Raw genomic sequence first — 22,831 nt, 5'->3', positions numbered from 1 at the left:
CCTGTCTCCCATTTTGCAAAGCTGAACTGAATCCTGCAAGTCAAAAGTCCTTAAAGATCCTGAAAAACACATTGAGGTTGTGAAACTCTCTACAGATGACAGCCTCGTCTCTGCAGCAGACCGCATCAGAGATGTCGATCAATCACTGTATTCCTGTGACGGCTTCAGATGTGAAACTACACAAACATGCCATCAGACGGGCTTTATTTCTGAAAGGCTTTGTAGAAATGATGCTAATGCAAGCAGACATTATTTCCTCCAGACCTTTATAGGTGTCATTTGTCATAAGGGTGTTTGCATGTAATCATTGTTCAGGGATGAGCTGTCTTGTCTAGTATTAAAGCTGCTAATCTTTTGTGGTCAGATTTGAGGATAAGAGGTCAGGGGAAAAAGTCAAGTTTAGTCAAGAGTCTTGGGGAGGACAAAGATTATAATCATCAAAGCGACAGTTCGCTCAGATATGAAGACTGTCATCAGTTACTCACTCTCATGTTGCCTCACACTTTACTTCTGTGAAACACAAAAGGGGATTGTTAAAAAAACATATGCAAGCAGCTTTTATGTATACAAAACGGTATCTACTGTAGCTTTCAAATCTCCACATTCAAACAACATTATGTCAGCTAATGTTTTGTTCTAATATCAGAACATTCTGTTTTGATATGGCCAGTTTCCTTCATGTTAACAGAAAGTCATTTAAAGGTTAGTTTGATGTTCCTGAAACATCCTTTCAATCATTCACACACCCGCTGTGAACAAGCAGAATCACTGCAGGAAACCGAAACACAAGAACTACGACTTTCTTCAGCCACAGCTTTAGATGAAATCAACTGAAGATAAAAGAAGACATTACACCTCTGAAGATTAAACCACTCCACAAACAGCTTTACCAGCTTCACACATTACTGATCAGACTCAGCCGTTGACAACCTCTTGTGTAATACTTGAGACACACTTCCACTTCACACTCAACTGCATGATGAGTATTGTAGCTTCAACTAGTAGAATAACTCAGCTGCAAAGTTTGTTTCTGCAATGCATGCGGCGAGCCATGAAGGTGTGTTGTATGCTGGCATGGAGTATGTCAACATTGTTGATGTCTCTGAGAGTCTAAGAAACACTGTTGCTAAAAACTTCCTGCTTGCAACGTATACGGGAGAGCTGGGCACAACCTAATGCTTTTTGACTGTCTCAGTTTGTGTAAATCCACTTGGGGTTCAGAGTATTTATGTTTTCCCACATTAATTTCACATGTCGAGTACAATTATATGGTTTTGTTGAATAAACACTTTTTCTTGATTTCCCCTGAACGATTGGAAGTGAAATGTGAAAGCATCCCCTATAGGTGGAGGACATTATAACATGAGCATATGACAGATTAACATGTTATCTGATATAATCAATATACAAGACAAACTAAAATATTTTGTCAATAAATACACTTTAATAAAATATTTGCATTTTTATTTTAACAACAAACACACTGCTAAACACAGCTATACAGCATAGTTAAGCATACTAAGAATATATAATTTCCTAACATTGGCTCTCAGTCATTATTCACATTGTTTTTTCTCAATATAATTCATAAAAGTATAGAATATATTATATTTCTAATAGGGGCTCATTGTAACTCAGTGTGACAACATGCCCCGCCTGCTCCACTGTGATTTAACCCCCGGCTCGTGTCTTCTGCTGTTAGATCAGCATTACAGAACATCTCAACTGTTCAATAACATACATACGATTACAATAATATAATATTTGTCTTATTGTCTTGAGCAAACAAAAAAACAGAGATGGAAAATAAACCTAAGTAAGAAATGTACATTTGCTATAGTTAAATAATTGTTCAGGATCTTCCAAACTTTTTTTAAATTTGGCGCAATTTCTTCTCTATATAGTGTTGATATGGTAACTAGTAAATACACTAAGTTTCGTCATCCTGGCATGTGTGGAAAGTTTTAAACTGTGTGTGTTGCAACTAACCCCATGTTAGGTTGTGCCCCGCGCTCCCTATATTCATTCACACAGTAATTCTTAACAAAACACTCTTTTGATCAGTGATTAGACGTTAGATGTGATCAGTGCTATTCCGTGATAATGTCATCATTAATTAACAGTCAACATAGTCTTGAATTCCTCTGATAGATGAAACGTGTTTTCTGCACACTGTAAACACAGCAAGAGAAAAACGAATAAAACATCCACGAGTCAAGGGCCCAACTGCAGGAAACACTGATCACCATAATGGTGACTTCAAATGTGTGTTCCTCTTTCCTTCAGTGATTTTATTAACCTCATGAGTAATGTCATCACTGATGCTCACATTTGAGAACATTACCAAAGACCAGAAAACATTACTGGAAGAACGTTTGTTCATAACTTTGAAAGAACCTTGCCAGATTGTTAGCCAAAGTTATGAGAAAGTTTCTTTTTAGCTGTGATAAACATGCAAGATCCAATAATTCAATACTTTACATTTCAATCTGTTCAAAATATTTAGTTCTCAAGTCAAATGTACTACTGTTATCATACATGTATGATGGTTTATGGTAGTATTTTTAATTCTGATGATCCACAACACAGTATATTTTGTAGGTCTGTGATCATCAGCTAATTAGGTGATAACTGCATTAAAGGGATCCTATTATGCCCATTTTTACAAGCATCTGACATTATCTCAAAATACCCCACAGATCATTTTTTTATAGCACGTTAAAATTGTCACTTTTTCAGCGTGAGCAAAAACGTGCAATTTTTGTGTTTGTCCCTTTAAATGCAAATGAGCTGCTGCTCCCGCCCCCTTTCAGGAAGAGGGCGCGGCTTCAAGAGCTTGTGTTAGCAGATCTCATTACCTCATGCAGAAACACTGAAAATGTAAGAAACTGTTCAGCCTTTTATGTTCAAACAAGAGTTAGACAATGATGGAGAGACTCCAGAAGAAGAGAAGACATGTAGAATGAGACAGGACGTTTCTGAAGGGCTAGAGGATGAGTTTATGAGATAACGATCTTTGGTCATTGATTAACATATTCTGGCTTGATAATCTATAAACCGCTGGTGTGGGAACTGTTGTGAGATGAGCCAGAGAATAGCTGCTGATGAAGAGAGAACAGGGATAGTTTAGTTTAATTGCGGTTATAATATCTGCAGATGAAGAGAGAACAGGGATAGTTTAGTTTAATTACGGTTATAATATCTGCTGATGAAGAGAGAACAGGGATAGTTTAGTTTAATTGCGGTTATAATATCTGCAGATGAAGAGAGAACAGGGATAGTTTAGTTTAATTACGGTTATAATATCTGCTGATGAAGAGAGAACAGGGATAGTTTAGTTTAATTACGGTTATAATATCTGCTGATGAAGAGAGAACAGGGATAGTTTAGTTTAATTACGGTTATAATATCTGCAGATGAAGAGAGAACAGGGATAGTTTAGTTTAATTGCGGTTATAATATCTGAGGATGAAGAGAGAACAGGGATAGTTTAGTTTAATTACGGTTATAATATCTGCTGATGAAGAGAGAACAGGGATAGTTTAGTTTAATTGCGGTTATAACTTATGTTGTCATCTTGCTTTATGACATGCCATTGCATTTGTGTTTGTACTGTATCAATAAATGTGAAAGACGGACGACAGCTTGAGCGACTCCCAAATGTGCTCGACTACAGCAACTCTTCCTCTTCTCAAAATGTTTCCGGGGGCGGGGTTATGCAAATGTTAGTGATGTCACTAACTCATTGTAGTGACAGTTAGTGATGTCACTAACTCATTGTACTCATTGTAGTCCCTACCAGCCATTTGCTGTAGTCCTTAAAATGTGATTTCTGTAAAAGAAAATAGCTCCCTTTGCTTTAAACTGAGCGTCGTAACTTTAGAGATGTTGTTTATGCTCACATTGTTTAAAAGCAACATGACACACTAACTAAAGTAATAAATAAAAAAAAATAAAAAAAATCATACTCAAGGACCCCCTTTAACTGAACTAAAGTGTGCTTGAAAAGCAGCACAGGGACTGAAACCCACTTGTTTATGTTGTTTTCACTTTTCAGGAGCTCGACAGCTGCTTTTGTTATGTGGGAACAGCTTTGATAAAGATCAAAGATGTCCATGGTGTTGCACATCAAGTAAAAAAATCATACAGGTCTGTTTATGGGAGCAGGGCCGGCGCTAGCCATTTGGGTGCCCTAAGCACAAATGCTTGGCGGTGCCCCCACACCCCCCACCCCACCCCACCCCCCAACCAACCAACCAACCAACCAACCAACCAACCAAAGAAATAACTACCATTCAGAATTTCTTAGTTAGGTTCTCTTTACTTCCAAAATAGCTGCTGCAAATGAATAATTGGAACTGAACAATGTAAACACAAAGTTAAAAGTGCAAAAAAAGTTTAGTGCAAATAACAGTATAAGTGTATGAATTTTTGAAGTATGAATTTTAAAGTGCACATTTTAAACTGCAAATAACCATGCATAACTGCACAGTAGAAATTACTCAACAGAGGGACTACATCTCTATAAAGAGACCATTCTGCTATTCTATAGAACTATATTAAACATTTTCACTACCATCAGTTGTCAGAGGCCCTACAGAGGCACACGCCTACATTTCCTAGCTGCAAAATCAGCTATCAGGTCATCATATGACAGTTTCTGAGCTACGTCCCCATTGATGCTGATGACAGCCAGACCACTTAAATGCTCCATATAAACACCTCAATCGTAATAAAAATGCCCAAACCGAATGAAATTGTAATCGGTTTGAGAGGGGTGGGATAAACCTTTTCATGAACTGATCAAACGAAAAGTTTCACCATGTAAACGACCTGACCCGATTACTTTTGAGTGTGCGTCCTTATATGACGCGATACACAGCGCGCGCCTTCACCACTGAAGAGTGCGCGCTGCGGCGCGCTCACACCAGGTTATAATGTTGAGAGGAAAGTTAATTTTTCTGAGGGGTAAACTTTTTATTTCGTTAGAAGTTATTAAGATAATGTTGGCATAATGCCACAGACAGCTTGGCAACACCCTCTCATATTAACAGCGTTTGTCCCAGCACTTTTTACTTCAAAAACGTGCATGTAAACGTGGATATTGTCTTACTTGCAAGCGACCCGCGAGCATCATCCCGCTGTCTCTTCTTTTTTCTTTTTTCCGCCCCCGACTCTTGGTGCCTTTTCGAGGCCATGTCTGAGGTCGGTGTCTGCCAAATTTGACATTGATTGAGGCATAATCGAACAGACCACTGGGAGGTGGGGAATAGGGATGGGACGATACACTTAAACTCACGATACGATGCACCTCGATATGCCAGGGTTACGATACGATACGTCACGATACGATATCAAATTATTATTTTTTCTTTCCAAATCTGTGATATTTTTTTTTACCACCTAAGTAATGTACTTAAATGTAGGATTTTTCTCTTTTTTTGCAATTTGGTTCTATGTTGTTTTAAAAAAAAGGAGAATTTTTAGAAGTCCGCGACCACATCTTAAACAGGGGTGCCAATAATTGTGGAGGGCACTCTAGGGATGTCAATCGATTAAAATCGCGATTAACTGCATGATTGTCATGAGTTAACTCGCAATTAATCACAATTTAATCGCACCTTTTTAGCAATTGTAAATGTCTCTTAATTTAAGTTTAAATTAAGTTTTTAATACTCTAATCAACATAGGTATGGACAAATATGCATTCTTTATGCAAATGTACATTTATTATTAGTGAAACCATACTTATTCAATAATAATCAATACAGCATGAAGACTAGACATATCAAAGGTCATAGATATGTTTATCTAAGAAATTGTTCATGTCTCTTAAGCCTAAACTTAAAAATAATGAGTAAGTAGTGATTTCTCTCATTTTAACAATATAAAGGGAGTTTTTACACTGGCAGTTTAATTCAGAACAGGGCAAAGTTCATATGAAAAATTGTTAAAGTGTACCAGTGAGCGAACCAGAACCACACCATACCTGGAGGAGGTCCATATTACACGAGTAGGAATATAGTGCGGCCCCTTTAAGAGATCCGCATTCCCTACTGAACTGCCTTTGCGTGTGCGCGTCGAACTGGTCCGCGATTCACGTGGACAGTGTGAAGAACACGGACGACTCGGGAGCGCGCTTGTTCAGGAAAGTAACCTGTGCATTAGTTTTAGCCGATTGTGATGTATTTAGCTCAATAAAACACGTGTTCTGTAAGCGGGGTGATGGTGTTAATGATTTACCTCAGACATGAGCGAGAGTGAGCTGCAGTGCATCGCGCTCAGACTGCAGAGAATGTGCTCAGTGAAAAAACGCCCTTTTCTTTCTGGAGTCTAATAAAAGTTAAACAGAAAATATGGTAGTTTATGTAGGCAATAACTGCATTTTTGGTTTAGAATATTAATGCTAATGTCAACCATTTTCTTTCTCTATTAATGTTTGCTGCTACATCCTTTGTCTGACTGCTCTCACTTTTTCCAACTACGGGCTCAGATCAAACTCAGATCAGACAGAAAATGCGCGCTGCGTTTTGTTATGTCTGCCCCACACACACACACACACACAATACACTAAATTATTTATATACTACGCAAATCATGCAGCAGTGCAATCTATCTTTATTTCGCGATCCATTTTTTTCGACCTCGATGCGTTTCGTCACGTTTTGTATCGCGATATTTCGTCAAACGATATTTCGTCCCATCCCTAGTGGGGAAGGGGGGGGGGGGGGGCACCAGAGGGAGACTGGCACAGAGATTCACCTTTTTCTCGACTAATTTGGTCTAGGCCTATATTACTTTTGTATTGCTTTTGTATATTAACATGCTTTTAGAAATATTTTATTTGTCATTTATACTAGTAGCCTATTGTCATGATTTTTTCACGACCCAGATTTTTTGGTGCCCCCCCAAGCACTTGGTGCCCTACGCGCAGTGCGTGATGTGCGTGTGCGGAGCGCCGGCCCTGTATGGGAGACCGGGGGGTGCAACACTCAGTTTAAACAATTATAAAAATATTTACAAAAAAAGAGCCAAAAGGGGTCAATCATTATCATACAGAGAGGCAAGCATATAAGTCGACAAAGATTGAAGAAAATAGAAAATTGTCTGTGTATTATGAAGTACATATACATTTATTTGCCTATAAAACTGCTTTTAAAAAGTACTGTAGATTTGACTAACAAATAAATGCATGTAAAAAATGTACACTTTTCTATTAATGTCAATGGGTCAGTTGCAACTAATTTACACTGTTTAGGTATTAGCGGACATTTTCAAAACCGCTTTTATTTATTGCAGATAAAAGTCAGAATATTAACTCACAGTTTGCAGTGCTATAAACAGTCAATACATCAGTACAGCAAAACCATACGTACAAGTCATGTCTTCAGTTCATGGGAAAGGGGGACAAATGTTACCTAAAATATTTTCAACCGTAACTGCTTCCTTAAAGCGAGACCAGACATGAAAACTGCTAGTGCAAATGCACTCCAGAAATCTTTCACAATTCTTTCCTTATTCCAACAAAACCAAAGCCATACAGAACTGGGATAAGAAGGAAGAAAGGTAGGATGATAGCGAGATTTGCTCAAGTAAAGTTCAACACGCTTGGATTGACTTTGTGACATTCCCATTTGAATGTGGCCAGTCTTTGGACTGCATGCAGTGTTTGTCAAGCGTACGTCTCAGAGATTTGACATAGTCTGAGACATACACCTCAAACAGACATGAAAATCCTCACACACCCACTACAAATACAAACACACCCTTGGTGAGAACGCATTAGAGTAATGAGTGGCCGATTACACCTGCACACAGACCTGATTCTGAATCAGATCACAGCACGTACTCGACACTCACTACTCAAATAAACACGCATGTGTGGCTTTGTGTGAAACTGCAGACGGATTACACGCAAGTCCAGCTTTAACAGAAATAATTAGAGTGTACATTACTCAGTTTTCCATCAGACCAAATCAAGCAGTTCAGGTTAAGCAGATGTTGAACTGCACAGCACTGAGAAGTAAGAAGCATGTCGTAACACGCTTTACACAGATGACGATATCCACATGACGTTACACAGGAAAAACTGATAATATCTGTTAGATGTGTGCTGGCATGAGCCGCACTTTATCCTGGATTTGCTGATAGTGATCGCACTATAAAAACAGCATTGATAACTTTGTATACAGTCCAAATATAGCACAGGTTATGAAGCATATCATGATTCCTATTTATGTACCATGATCAAGAAATGACGCGTGTCACTGTATCAGTGATCAATGTGTTTGATACTTTTTTTATTTTGTCAAGCCTCAGATGCAATTTTGCAGAGCTGTTGGTTTGCGTTACTTTTATTATGTTTAACTTATTACACCTAATTATTACTGTTTATTTAGAGTGATGCATTCATACCAATAACTGGGTTTACAGCCTTTTTTATAGCAGCACACAGGGGAGTGTGTATTTATGTGTAATGCATTTACACAGGAATCACTATCAAGCCCTAATCGTACAGTCAAAGGTTTATTAAAGTTACTGTGAAATCAAAATGGACAATTCCGATCTTTTTTTATGGAAAACTGCACTCATGCCCTTCATTATTGTTTTAAATCATTGTTCCTCATAATCCTGAAGTAGAATAACTTCCCCACCCTCTTGCAGCATCTCTTCTCTTCTCTACTCTGATGATGCATTTACTGACGTGAGGGCGGGGCCACCTATCACTCACATGACATCCACCAATAGCAAACCTCAACCAACCGATCGATTCCGCAAAACCAAGCCCTGCCCTACAATTGTACTTGTTCCAGAAGCCGCTTAAAGGTGCTGCTTGAAGGATTGAAATGTAGCCTAGAAATCTAGACGCACCCTAGCGGCAGCAAATCAAATTTGCAGCGAGTGTCTCTCAATACCCTTCTGAGCTGTAATCCCCAAACTCTGGTCAGGCCAATCACATCGTGTATAGATTTGGTGGGCGGGGCTTAACATAATGACGGCCGAGTTGCATTTGCGTGCTTTCGAACGGCGGTCTTTCGAATCAGCTTTGACCGTGACTCTGGAAGACTTGGAGTTAAGCTTTTCTCTGAGAAAAGAACAAAGAACGGCACTGAAGTCATTCTTAAAAAGGGAAGAGTTTAGCCGACCGGATACGGCGAATGTTTAATCTATCAGCGAGCTCTGCTCCACCTTCGTTGCTCTGGTTGGTGTAGCGCTATCCTATCGCGTGCAGAGGGAGTTTGAAAGACAACCGTTTATCCGCCCCTCAGATTGAGCTGTCAATGGTGAGTTTCCAGACCAAACATCTTGATGTGGGTCCGGCTTGTCAGGCTAGTTGAAATGGGTACTGCAGTCCAAATTTTAAATATTGGAGAGAGTTGTTTCCCCCGCCTCCTCCTCCTCAGACGCGACGCTCCCGCGGGTTGTCAGGAGTGAGCACAATTGACAATGGAAGCCACGCTGTAAGTTGATGAACTGATTTATCAGGGTTTTTCATATGCTCCCATTCATAGAGGTGTTTAGATGGATGGTGAGGCTTTTTGTTTAAAGCTAAAGCATTTTGTTAATAATGTTGCTTTTTTTTATAAAACTTACCCATATTCAAGTGTTGTTAAAAAAAGGAATGCATGAAGCATTGAGAAGAGGGTCAGCTCTTTTTTTTTTTTTGATATATTGCATGCTCAGGTATTCATTAAATAAAGAATTATATGGGCTATTAAATTGTTAAAATGGCCAAAAACCCTGGCGGTGGCTGGTAACTTTTTTTAAACCGCTGGCGGGGAAAGAGTTAACTTGATATACTTCATGCCAACTTTAATTGTGCCCTTGAAGTTCACAGTCCTGCAGTGTTCATTCCCAAACCTGATCAAACTCGCCTGCCTGGGACCTTCTAGTAATCCTGAAGACCTCGATTAGCTTGTTCAGGTGTTTGACTGGGCTTAAAGATAAAGTTCATAAGGACTAGAGTTGAGAAAACTCACTGTAGTCCAAGACAGACTAACAGCTTTGATATTTTGGGCATCACAGTTTTATTTAACACACTGGAACAAGAGCTACCACGAATTTGTTTCACAACATAATCTTTAAGCTTTTTCAAGTTCAAATGATAGCATATATTTCTCTGAAGACAAATGTTTGCTTTAGTGTTCTGTTATTATATAACAATATACAGTGAGGAAATAACCGATTTCACTTAAAAACACATTAATTATATTATAATACATGACTATAATTTTCTAATAGGAGTGTTACATGTAGACAAAATTTAATCTGCAAGTCTAAAAAAACAACCTCTAACTTTCTAAAGCAAAAAAATCACATCTTCATGGAGTTCTGTTTGAGGTCACAGTAAAAACACATTAGTTTTTTGTTGTTGTTGTTGTTGTTGTTTTTTTGCTGTTGTTTTTCTTAAAGCTCCACTGTGTGATATTTTCCCCCATCTAGCGATGTAAAGGTATATGACCATCCAGTGTATAATAGTTTCTGTTCCTCTCAATTCTGATTTCGTTTTAACTCCTACGGTGGCCGATTTAGTCCAAGATTAACATGGCAACCCCCCTCTTCACATTCAACACGGTGCCATCGAGTGTTAAAACGCGAAAGGTGAAGCTTGAATTTACGGGTATGTCCCTCTTTGGCTACTGTACTTTCAAGATGGAGGAGCAACATGGCGACCGCCATCCGAACCCCTCACCCGTATGTATTTTCAATGGCATATTATAAACTTACGAGAATACTTTATTACTGGAAAGAAGTAAATATACATTAATGAGCACATATATTTTTGAAAGAACTAAGTGTTTTTAGCTAAGAATAAACTAAAAAAAGTTACACAGTGTAACTTACACAAAATAGTATTAAATCTCATCCATTCTCATACTAAATAACATGTAAAATTGGGACTTTAAGGAGTAAAATTCAAATGAGCTAGATGAAAACAGGTTCTCCTATTTAAAAAGATATTTGGCACATCATGCTAACTGCAAGAATGGGTCAGAAGAACAAAGTAAAAAATGAGGCTAGTTAGGTGCCCTGAAACAAGTTTCTAGGTCTTTAAGGGTTCATTAAAGTCTTCAGCTTAGAAATGAAACATATTCAGGATATGACATGGGAAGATTGATCCATCTACAAGCAGCTCACTCAAAACCAAATTTATTTCTTACTTTATGGATTTTATTTTACTCCCAAAGGAATTTTAAGATGTTAAAATGTTAAAACATGTTTAACATAAGGATCGGTTTTACCGCTAAGACAAAAGCTGAGATCAACCCCTGCAGCAAAACTGTCTAATCTGGAGAGAAGATCTCCCAGAGACTGTGGGCCGCCGCCCTGAGCAAAACCTTCTCCAACTCTCTCCTCCTTCCCCCGACTCAAGTCACAGAATGCAGAGATACCACAGATGATTTATCTTGTGAATCTATTGTTTTTCCCTTTCGTGTCTGCTGTCTTTTTAACTGTGCGATTGGTAAAATGGTCTCAACTTCAACACAGTCACTGGAAGGGTGAGAGAGTGAAACTAAGGAGAAATCTGTTCTCATTTTTGAGTCTGTCTTATCTTAAGATATCCGTTCCTCCTCCCCGAAATCAGGTGATGTGTAGCAAATATTTACAATCTTTTGTTCTGGTCTGGGTTTTTAAGAAAGGGTGACAGAGCTGTCATTTCAAAGTAGAATAACTGGCATACATACAGCAGCTTTAACTTCTGCACCTCTGGCCCTTGAAGTTCACAGTCCTGCAGTGTTTATCTCCAAACCTGATCAAACTCGCCTGCCTGGGACCTTCAAGTAATCTAGTAGACCTCGATTAACTTGTTCAGGTGTTTGATTGGGGTTAAAGATAAAGTTTGTAAGGGCTAGAGTTGAGAAAACTCATTGTAGTCCAAGACAGACTAACACCTTGGACATTTTGGGCATCACAGTTGTATTTAACACGCTGGAACAAGAGCTACCAAGAATTCAAAATGTGTGCATTGAGTGATTTGAATAAAGCATCTGGTAAAGGCAGAAATGGACAACTTGTAGTTAATGTTGTATTCTGATGACTTTTGACCTAACTCTAATCACATTGATTTGATTAGGATAATCTCTTAGGCCTGCTATATTGATAGAAACCATCCAAAAATAAAGAGAATATCTTTGCTGTCAACAAAATGAAGTCCCTTTTAAAAGACATGTTTTCTCATGGGACTTCAGTGCTGTAGATCAAACTTGTAACTCTGTTCTGATTTAATATTTCTTGTTTAGCAACTTTGGTTACAACCTCAGTTGTTTTAAAATGTGCTTTATAATCACTAAACTAAACTAAACTTCCATTTTCGTTATTATATTGGCCTAACTTCTAATGTTAAAATCTCAGAAGGGCTATTCAAGAAAATATAGAGGTTTAGCCGAAAAAATTCGAGGAATCCCGGCATTGCATGCATGAAATGAGTAAATGTGTCAGAAAAACAAAAGCCTTCCAGACACAGGAATGTGAGGTAAATGACTCACTGTGTGCTAATGCAAATAATAATTAATGAGTTCATCAAGGAGTTCTTCCTTTATAATTAAATCACATGACCAGGGGCTGGTCTGTCCACAAATCTGGAAGAGCTTTAACATAAGCAGACTTTTAAAGAAAGGAAATGTTTAATTTACAAAGTATAATCAATGAATTAAATCATTTACTGCCATTGTGGAAATAACAGGTAAATAATGAAAAAAAAAAAAAAAAGTATTTGATTATGAGTATTTTAAAATGTAGTCCAATTACAAGTAGCCTACTTTTTTTGTACAATTAAGTTGTAATCATAATGCATTAAAAACACAGATACGGCACCGTCATCATTGCTATTAACAGTAGAATCTACAGTGAATAAAATTGAAGATTAATTAACCAGCTCCCTCATCATATCTCTGTAATCACAGTGATAATAATTAACTAATAAATGACATGAAAGGGAAAGCCTGAAACATCTCTTACCTTCTGTGACGTCCAGTGACCGAAACAACCAGAGTTCTCTTTTCTTTCCTTCTCAGTTCCTCCACAGGTGATTCAGTGTTTCCTGATTCTCTTAATAGTCCACATTCTCGGACTGTGTCTGCATTTTGTGCAGCCCCGTGTCTGCCTGTGTGTGTGTGTGTGTGTGTGGGTGTGTGTGTGTGAGCATGGAGAGGTGGAGTTTCTTCCCTGCCTTCGCCTTCATCGTCTCTTATCATTTGATCAGTTTCCTAATATATTTCGAAATGCAGTTGTCGATGACACACCTCCAATAAAAACGCGCACACACACATACACACCTGTCAGTGCGCTTTCTATTAGGAATTTGTGAATCAGCATCCTGCACTCGCACAGACTCTTGTACAAACGTGTGTTTGCGCACACAGGTCCAGAACACACACCAGGACTTAAAGCATATCTATCAGGCATTTTAGGGAGATGGACGTGAAAAGCAAACGAGATTATATATCAATATTCCTTTGAAATATTATATATTGTTACGAAAATGTTGCCAATTGTTTCTCCCATTATTAAACCTAATTCTATCATTACATGTTTCCGCAAGAACACATTAATATACAAATTAGATATAATGAATAGATACATCGTCTTGGATAGGATTACCCATTTATAGCCATTTTACCCAAATACTGCATAAAGTGGTATAACAATTAATTCAGTTATATATTTCATAACAAATTTGAGAAATCATCTTTATACAAAGGTTGGTTTAAAAATTCCTAAAACCTAAAAACAAATTAGTAAATGTGTTCGCCTATTTATTTGTTTGTTTGATTGTTTGTTTGTTTGTTTGTAACTGAGCCCTACTAAAGTGTATGCAGCACAACATATGAAAAATAAAATAAAAAAAATGTTTAAGAGTAAAGCCGGGTGCACACTGTGTGATTTTGGCCACGATTTTGCCGTCTGAGACACATTTAGCAAATCCTAAAAGATTCCTCTGATCCTAAAATCTGAGGTCTTTGATCGTTAGTTTGACATGTTCACCGGCAGCCGATTAATGAGCGCTGCGATCAAATTTTACCCTAGACGAAATTCTGGCAGTGTCAGAAGATTTGCCGCTCAGTCCTACAGTTTGACTTCTCCTACAAAGACCATCAAATATCTCGGTTTTTCAAGACAAACTATGACCAAACCAGAGCTAGAGATTTTTTGTAGCCATCATTTCAGTCCCGTGTGTATTGCAGCTCGCCGTCATCGAACGCGTCATTCATTGATGATATAAAACGCCGGACGAGTTTTCTTGCGTGCGTCCGTTTTTATCGCTTATCATATATCTTACAGTCTGACATTAATGCCGACTGAGATCTTACAGTGTGACGTGTTACATCGGGGATCACGTTCGTACAGTCTGACAAGCAACATTTGCAAAGGATTTTGAAAAATCGCACAGTGTGCAGGACCCGTAAGTTAGCGGATAACCTCAACTTCCGGATCCAAAGACGGAGGAAACTTTCAGGATATGGCAAATCACTCTCTCAACATAACCTACTCATGATCCAGGGTTAGTTTAATTCAGAGGTGTTCAGATGCGTTTTATATAATTAATATAGTTATTAATATAACAAAGTGTGTTAACAGCTATATAATATACAATATTATATATTGTAAAGCACTAAAAAAACAACGTAATATTTCAATGTTAATTTAATTCAAATATATGTATTTATTTTATTGTCATCTCACACATGGATCTGCAGTCAATGAATTGGCATCAAACAAACAATATAATTCTTTTTCTATGTGAATGAAGATTACTTTAAAAAAAATTAAGACATTGAAAAAAAAAATTGCACAACTACCCAAAAGGTGTCGATGTGCACTAAGTAGGTTATGTAAATCACCACTAAACAAAAGAAGAAGAGGAAATAGAATGGCATACTTCATCTTAGGCCCTGTCCCATATGCCCCCCTAAACCCTCGCGGTCTTCCTCTGAGGCCGCACTTTCACGACATAATGCCGCTTTGACTGCCGGGTAGAAGTAGCCTGACAAGCCGGACCCACATCAAGATGTTTGGTCTGGAAACTCACCATAGACAGCTCAATCTGAGGGGCGGATAAACGGTTGTCTTTCAAACTCCCTCTGCACGCGATAGGATAGCGCTACAACCAACCAGAGCAACGAAGGTGAAGCGGAGCTCGTTGACAGATTAAACATTCGCCGTATCCGGTCGGCTAAACTCCGAACACATCTTCCCTTTTTAAGAATGACTTCAGTGCCGTTCTTTGTTCTTTTCTCAGAGAAAAGCTTAACTCCAAGTCTTCCAGAGTTGCGGTCAAAGCTGATTCGAAAGACCGCCGTTCGCCAGTTTCTGTGTTTACTAGAAGCACGCAAACGCAACTCGGCCGTCGTCATTATGGCCCCGCCCACCGACTCTATACACAATGTGATTGGCCCGTCCAGATTATGAGGAATACAGCTCAGAAGGGTATTGAGAGTTCCTAGACGACACTTGCGGGCAAATTAAATTTGCTGCCGCTAGGGTGCGTCTAGATTTCTAGGCTAGGGTAGAAGTCCTCTGCGTAGCTCCCAAACTTGCGGGCTCAGCTGAAGTACGCATTGAGGGCGCATGACGGCCACAAAGAGGGCGCTCACAAGCACCCTTCTTTAATCTTTAATGATGAATGGGACACGCTACGGCCTTGTGGACTTAACGGAGATGAGCACGCAATGGCCATTGTGAGTCCACAAGACTGAAAGTGCACATGAAGGGTGTCATTTGGGACAGGGTCTCAGTGTCTGTTTCTATGGTCAATCATCGATTCATTGCTCTGTTGAGAATGTCTTATGTGTTAACCGGGAACATACCCGGGGTGCTTCTCAATATCCCTCCTCGTTTCCTCGTTTCCTCGTTTCCTCGCTCCTCCGTCCTCCATCCTATGACCCGGAAACCGATGGAGCTCAGCCATCTTGTAGGAGATCTCAATTCTCTAATTGCACCTCGAGGAGGCGAGGATGGAGGAGTGAGGAGCTCCCTGAGGAGTCGTGAGCGAGGATACACAGGTGGATCCTTTGAGGAAGTGTTTTATCGACTAAACGTGACGCACGCATTAATTCTCCTCCCCCTTCATATCTTGCCACAGTTTATTAATCATTATTATTACGTTTACATGTACAAGACACGAATGTTTGTCAAATAACAACACCTGACAGTTCCAGAATTATATCAATGCACAAGAAAATGAGAGAACAAATAGAAACTAATATTATACAATGAAAAAGCAGTTAATAACTGGAATTTGTTGTTAATAATAACTGGTAAGTAGGGGTGTAACGATACGTTTAACAATGATTCGATTCGTATCACGATTTGAGGTTGTCGATATGATTTAAGGACGATATTGGTTCATTTAGAACGATATGATCCGAAACGATTCAGTGACTTGAAATCAATTCAGTAACTTTTTAGCCAAAAATTTAAATCAGTGTGACTGATTTATTTCAGTCGAATCTAATCGTTGTTAAAATGAATCGTTACACCCCTACTGGTAATATTGATTAAAATATGGACAAATGTGGTATTTTGTGGAGGCTGAAGCTTACACTATAAATAGTTATCTCTAATGTTCAAGAATCCCGACTAAATCCAGCGGTGTGTCATCATTAATTGACGCCGCTTTGAGGTGAGGTTAAAGGGAGCGAGGATATATCATTTCACTTGATTCAATTCCTCCCTCGCGTCCTGAAGGGGTGGAGCTAAGGCGTGAGGAAGGAAGGTAGGAAAGGAAATGAGGATGCACAAATAAGAATTGGGAAGCACCCCATGTGTTGGCTGAACTCTGGGACTCATTTTTGGTACCAGCAAACCTCGAGTAAGCAAGGTTTGGGTTAATCAATCGAGAGTTCAGGGTATGTGTGACGGTAAGTTAACCTTGCTTTCTGGAATACACCCCTGGTCCTGAAGGGCTACCGTCCTGCAGACTTCAGATCAACCCTGATCCAACACACCTGTCTGTAATTATCCAGCAGCCCTGAATACCATGATTAGCCTGCTCAGGTGTGTTTGACTGGGGTTGGAGCTAAAATCTGCTGGGTGGTAGCCCTCCAGCACTAGGGTTGGACACCACTGCTCTAAACAACATAATGACTTTTTTGGTTCTCGTGAGGATACTGTGTTTGAAATGTAAAATAGTTTTGAATTCATGGTTTCAATGAGATTGCTTAAATATAGGCTGTTCTCTCAGGCCCGGAGACGTGTAATAATTACAGGTTCACCAACAGAAAACGTATTACACTTTAACCTCTTCTAGGTAATCAAAAAAAAGCCAGAATGGCCCATTAATGTAAGGGCGTTTGTTATCCAAAATCACCCTAAGATCCCTCTGAGTCACTATGCGTCCAATGGCAGTTTACGGGCTTGTGGGTCCAAAGGACAATGACCTAATCAATGCAAGCTTATCAAGTCAGGAATCTTGGAGTGATTTTGGAGTCAGACCTGAGTTTCAGTAATCATGTCAAAGCAATAACTAAATCAGCATACTATCATCTGAAAAATATTGCAATAATTAGATGCTTTGTCTCCAGGCAAGACTTAGGGTGCGTTCACACTTGTCATGTTTGGTTGGATTAAAACGAATCCTGGTGCGATTGCTCGTTTAGTGCGGTTCATTTGAACATATGTGAACGCTGCCATCCGAACCCTGGTGCGCACCAAACAAACGGACCAAGAGCGCTAAAAAGATGGGTCTCAGTCCGCTGCCAAACCAACTCTGGTGCGGTTCGATTGATATATGAACGCAACACGGACCAAAGACATGTAAACACAAAAAGCACCACTCGCGCGTAACGTGCAAGAAGCTCAATTTGCTTCAAATTCGCGTTATTAGCGCAAACTGGACGTGTGAACGAGGCGGAATCACGTCCATCGCGCCGCACGAAACGCGTCAATCGCGCCGCAGGACCTTCAGACGCACGTCAACGTGCCTTTCCATTGACCTAACATGGAAATCATTCGCTCCAGATGCTCTATTCACGTTTGGTGTGAACGTATCTTAACAAGGAGGCTAAAGGCGGCAACCTCTAGTGTCAGTCGCTCGAGCGTCTCCTGAGGTCAGAGGAGTGAGGTTTACTCGCACAGCAACTACTGGCTGGACTCCGTTATATATGCATCATCTTTTTATTATGTTTTAACTATTTTAGTTTACCTTTGGTTATTGTTATTTTATGGATATATCATTATTGTATTCTTTTGAACTCTCTTTACAACTGTATATTTCTATTTCTGATACATCTGTTGATTATTATTTTTGGTTAGGGCTGTCTGACTGCAAGAGAATGGAAGAGTCTTTAACTGCTTTAATTTATCCTTTTTTAAATTTATAATTCTTACACATGGTACTCTTATGCATATGTTATCACTATTTTAATTCATTTCTATGTAAATCATTTTGAATGGCCTTTGGGTATGAAATGAGCTATAAATAAACGTGCCTTGCCTTACTGATCATTCCTCATTGATGGGAACAGTCTCAGTCCCCAGTCCTGATCACGAGCGGGGTAGCGTCAGGTTTCCTGTCAGGTTTTGTGTACGTAAGGATAAAGCCGCTTTATGATGGTCTCAACAGGGAAAGGGTGTGTGATGTGGGATATGAGTGGGTCTAAGTGCAGTTTAAATGGAAAATAAAAAAATTAAAAAATTTATAATAAACATGATCAATGGTAAGGTTGACTCAGTGTGGGTTGTCTACATCACGCCTGGGGAAATTATATTTCATTATTCACTTCTTCTAAAGAAATCTATCCCGCAGTGCATCCGAGTACTTACTGTGAATTGTGATTCTATTCTCACTTTTGAAAACCGACTTCTTCCAAGCAATGACAGAAATGATGGGTAATAGCTTGTCATGTCCATCTTAGAGTTATATGACTGTTACTGAGCTAATGCAATGGAGCATACTCATGATGCTGCTTTATTATATCCTGTATTTAAAGATGCACTCTCATTTTTGTTTCCATCATTTGCTTGATTAAACTAAAAGCCCAAAGATTCCTTTAGCTTTGGCTTGTTTCCTTTTCTGCTTTACTTCTCATTTTGTCCACCCATAAAGGATTAGTGATTGACTAATATAATGAATTCACACACTTACACACCCTAACTTGTCCAGACACACTCATGTCAAACGTCCAGCTATAAAACAACCATCATTTAATAAACTAATACCTCCATCATCTTTTTTTATATAGAAATAAATAGCCTACTATAGAAAACACTTCTAAGAATAAAACTTCAATTTCACAGCAAAGGTATGTATGTGTTCTGTCTAAATATAATATTTAAAATGCAAACATGTATTATATCTTCTCATTTAACTGCAATAGATATTTCAGGTTTTTTAATCATTGAGATGAATGCAAACACTTCTCTCAAAGCATTATAAACCATTTTTTTCGTGTTGCACATAATCTGGACGATGTAATTAGTAGACTTTTGGTTCACCAATACAATGTTATATATATATATATATATATATATATATATATATATATATATATATATATATATATATATATATATATACATTTTTTTTCTGAATTAAGTGCACAAATTATATGAATGGGCTATGTGCAGAAACATTAAAGAAACATTGGTATATATTCAACCATATGAAAGTCTGATTGTGTCCAACAACATATCATTTATTTTACTGATTGTGTGTGTGTGTGTGTGTGTGTGGGGGGGGGGGGGGGGGGGGTATATATGCATATGATGTTTGCGCCCTTGTATTAATTAATGTTGGATGGGCGCCATCTGCTGGACAGAGTTCAAACAACATATCAGGGGCCGTACCATATTCACAAAACATCTTAAGGCTCATATACTAGTTTAATTAGTGACACTTTTTAAAAAATATTTATTTGAATATGGCAACATTCTTATTTGAGATTTTTTATTTAAAAATAGCAACATGAAACCTCGTTCAACTAAATATTTATATAATTAATTATAGCAAATGTAATGTTGCACCAGACATGAGGCCAAATACCTAATGATATTAAATGTGTTCGTTTGGGAATAAAGGCTAACACAATTGAATCCACAGCATGCACATCTGAACATTATTGTATTTTATTACACGGCTCTGTGGAATACTTGATTCTGATTGGTCAATCGCGCATTCCAGTGGTATGTTATTCCCAGATAACAACCACTGAAGTGAATATCACACCGCTCATCTGGGTACTACGAGTTATCTTGACCGATATAATTTATATGCTAAACGTGTAAATCTGCTGCCGTCGACTGTCTGGAGTCATCGTGTGACTGAAACACTAAACCACCACCAATGAAGCCACTTTGGTTTGCACAGCAAACCACTTCATTTGTTTTACAGTATAATGACATGATGAGTAAAAAAGCGTCCAAAACACAAAAAACAAAACTAGTACAGAATAACAATTACATGATGCATGTGCTCAAGGCTCCACTACTCAAAACATACATAAACCTGTGTGTTCTTATACAAATACACATCCCTACATATAATTATACCTCTATAAAACATACACTCATAGACATACAAAATAAAAACCCTATTTATTATTCAACACTGCTAAAACAGCGAGATAAAGCTTTTATGCCGCTTAGTTCTGCATCTTGGGATTAAAAATCTCCGTCCAGAGGGAAGAAGCTGAAACTCACTGCTCAAGGGGTGGGAGTCATCGTTTAAAATAGAGGTAGCCGTCCTCTGTAACTGTCTAGTATATGAAGGATATATTCATTTAGGTCAAGGATATGTTCATTATTTTCATGCAAGTTGCTTATTATGATTTGAAGCATTAACCATGTTTCAGATGATTATTCACAGTCTACAATATTAAGTATACAGTATTAATTGTGTTTTTCACCATGAAGTATTAATGATCGAGTATAATGTTCACTATGTATTGATTATATTTGCCAACCCGATCACACATAAATGCGTATAAATAGTATGAGTGTGCAATGTCGTGGAATGTATACACCAAAACTCATTTTGGCGTGCATATGATACGCTGTTTTTCGCGTGCATATGATACGCACTTTATGGCGTATATATGACACGCGCTTGGGTAGGTTTAGGGTGGGGGGTGGGTATGTATAATACGCCATAAAATGCGTCTCATAATCACGCGAAAAACAGCGTGCCATAGACACGCCAAAATGAGTTTTGGCATACACATTCCACGACATTGCACACTCGTACTATTTATACGCATTTTTGTGAGAATACCCTGATATTTGCTTATGATGATTTAACTTGCAGATGATTTTGCAGAAGCGCTATAAAAGGTTTGAAGTGAAACTGTGGAGAAGTAGATGTGGTACGAGGTCAAGCAAGGGTGAGACAGCGGGGGTAGAGAATTTCTGAGAACCACATATCTCTAGCATAGAACAAGAATATAAACATAGATGAAAAAGTTGTGAGGCATTCAGGACTGCCCTGATGCTTATATTGGTTGTTCTGAATCCTGAGCTCAGAAACCTTTTTTACTCGCTGTTACTTTTAATAAATGTATACTTTTGATTGATAACTCGACTCCTGGCTGATCATTGAACTTGGGGAGGACTTTGGGGAAAAAGTCCAACATATACAACTGTAACTCACCAACCAACCGACTAGACCATTTTGCAATCTGGTTTAAGGAATTTCTTGCTTTTAATGATGTATGACCAAACCATGCCACCCAAGAAAAGGACAAAACAAACTCAATAAAAGCATATTGAGTCTCGATAGTCTGACCTATAATCAAAGTAGCTTCATTCATATGACAGTTCCTTCTAAAATCAATCAGCATATCTTTTGTTTTTGTTGTTGATATATTAAGCTGGAGGTAAGATTCCTCAAACCAATGTACAAAACTGTACATTGAACAAGCTGAACAAGCTAATCGAGGACTGTGAACTTCACGCAGGTGTGAACACCTGATCAAACTCGCCTGCCTGTGACCTTCAAGTAATCTAGTAGACCTCGATTAACTTGTTCAGGTGTTTGATTGGGGTTAAAGATAAATTTCGTAAGGGTTAGAGTTGAGAAAACTCATTTTAGTCCAAGACAGACTAACACCTTGGACATTTTGGGTATCACAGTTGTATTAAACACACTGGAACAAGAGCTACCAAGAATTCAAAATGTGTGCACTGATGATTTGAATAAAGCATCTGGTAAAGGCAGAAATGGACAACTTGTAGTTAATGTTGTATTCTGATGACTTTTGACCTAACTCTAATCACATTGATTTGATTAGGATAATCTCTTAGGCCTGCTATATTGATAGAAAACGTAAAAAAATAAAGAGAATATCTTTGCTGTCAACAAAATGAAGTCCCTTTTAAAAGACACGTTTTCTCATGGGACTTCAGTGCTGTAGATCAAATATGTAATTCTAATCTGATTTAATTTTTCCTGTTTAGCATTTTGTGTTTTAAAATGTGCTTTATAAATCAATAAACTAAACTAAACTTCCCTTTTCTTTATAATATTGGACTAACTTTAAATATTAACTAACTTTTAATTTTAAAATTTCAGAGGGGTTATTGTAGAAGATTGATTATAATGTAAAATAAGCTGTATATAAGACACTATTAGATATCAGATGTATGCTGAGGTTTGCCCTGTATTAAGTTTGTGTGGACGTTGACAACGTGCTTGAAAATGACATGTAGAAGATGCATGATGGACAGAAAAAGATCTTGGAATGTGGTCACGTGTGAGCCAGGAAACCAACTGGAAAACTAGCTGAAGGTTGTTACCATTTTGGGAAAGCAGCTATGAATATATGCTAGGTAAACCAAAGAAATGGAGTGATCTCCTGCAGGAGAGACTCGGCTTTGTTAATGTGAATAAAGTCTT

At 38.3% G+C, this 22,831-nt stretch overlaps 1 protein-coding gene across 2 annotated transcripts in view; it reads right to left on the bottom strand.

Annotated features, from left to right (window-relative positions):
* Positions 1-22,831, bottom strand: part of ltb4r2a (leukotriene B4 receptor 2a) — a 31,422-nt gene that overhangs the window by 7,904 nt on the left and 687 nt on the right. The window contains exon 1 of one of the 2 annotated variants that reach the window (XM_067452092.1): positions 12,961-13,121. The exons of the other annotated variant lie outside the window; for it this stretch is intronic. The gene's annotated coding sequence lies outside the window, so the exon portion shown is untranslated. Of the gene's footprint in view, positions 1-12,960; positions 13,122-22,831 lie in introns of those variants that run through there. 2 annotated transcript variants of the gene reach the window in all.

Source organism: Pseudorasbora parva, chromosome 1, assembly GCF_024679245.1.
Source record: "Pseudorasbora parva isolate DD20220531a chromosome 1, ASM2467924v1, whole genome shotgun sequence".
In the NCBI taxonomy this organism is placed as follows: domain Eukaryota; kingdom Metazoa; phylum Chordata; class Actinopteri; order Cypriniformes; family Gobionidae; genus Pseudorasbora; species Pseudorasbora parva.
The sequence above is the reverse complement of the archived record's forward strand: the minus strand, read 5'-3'. Positions and strand labels throughout refer to the sequence as shown.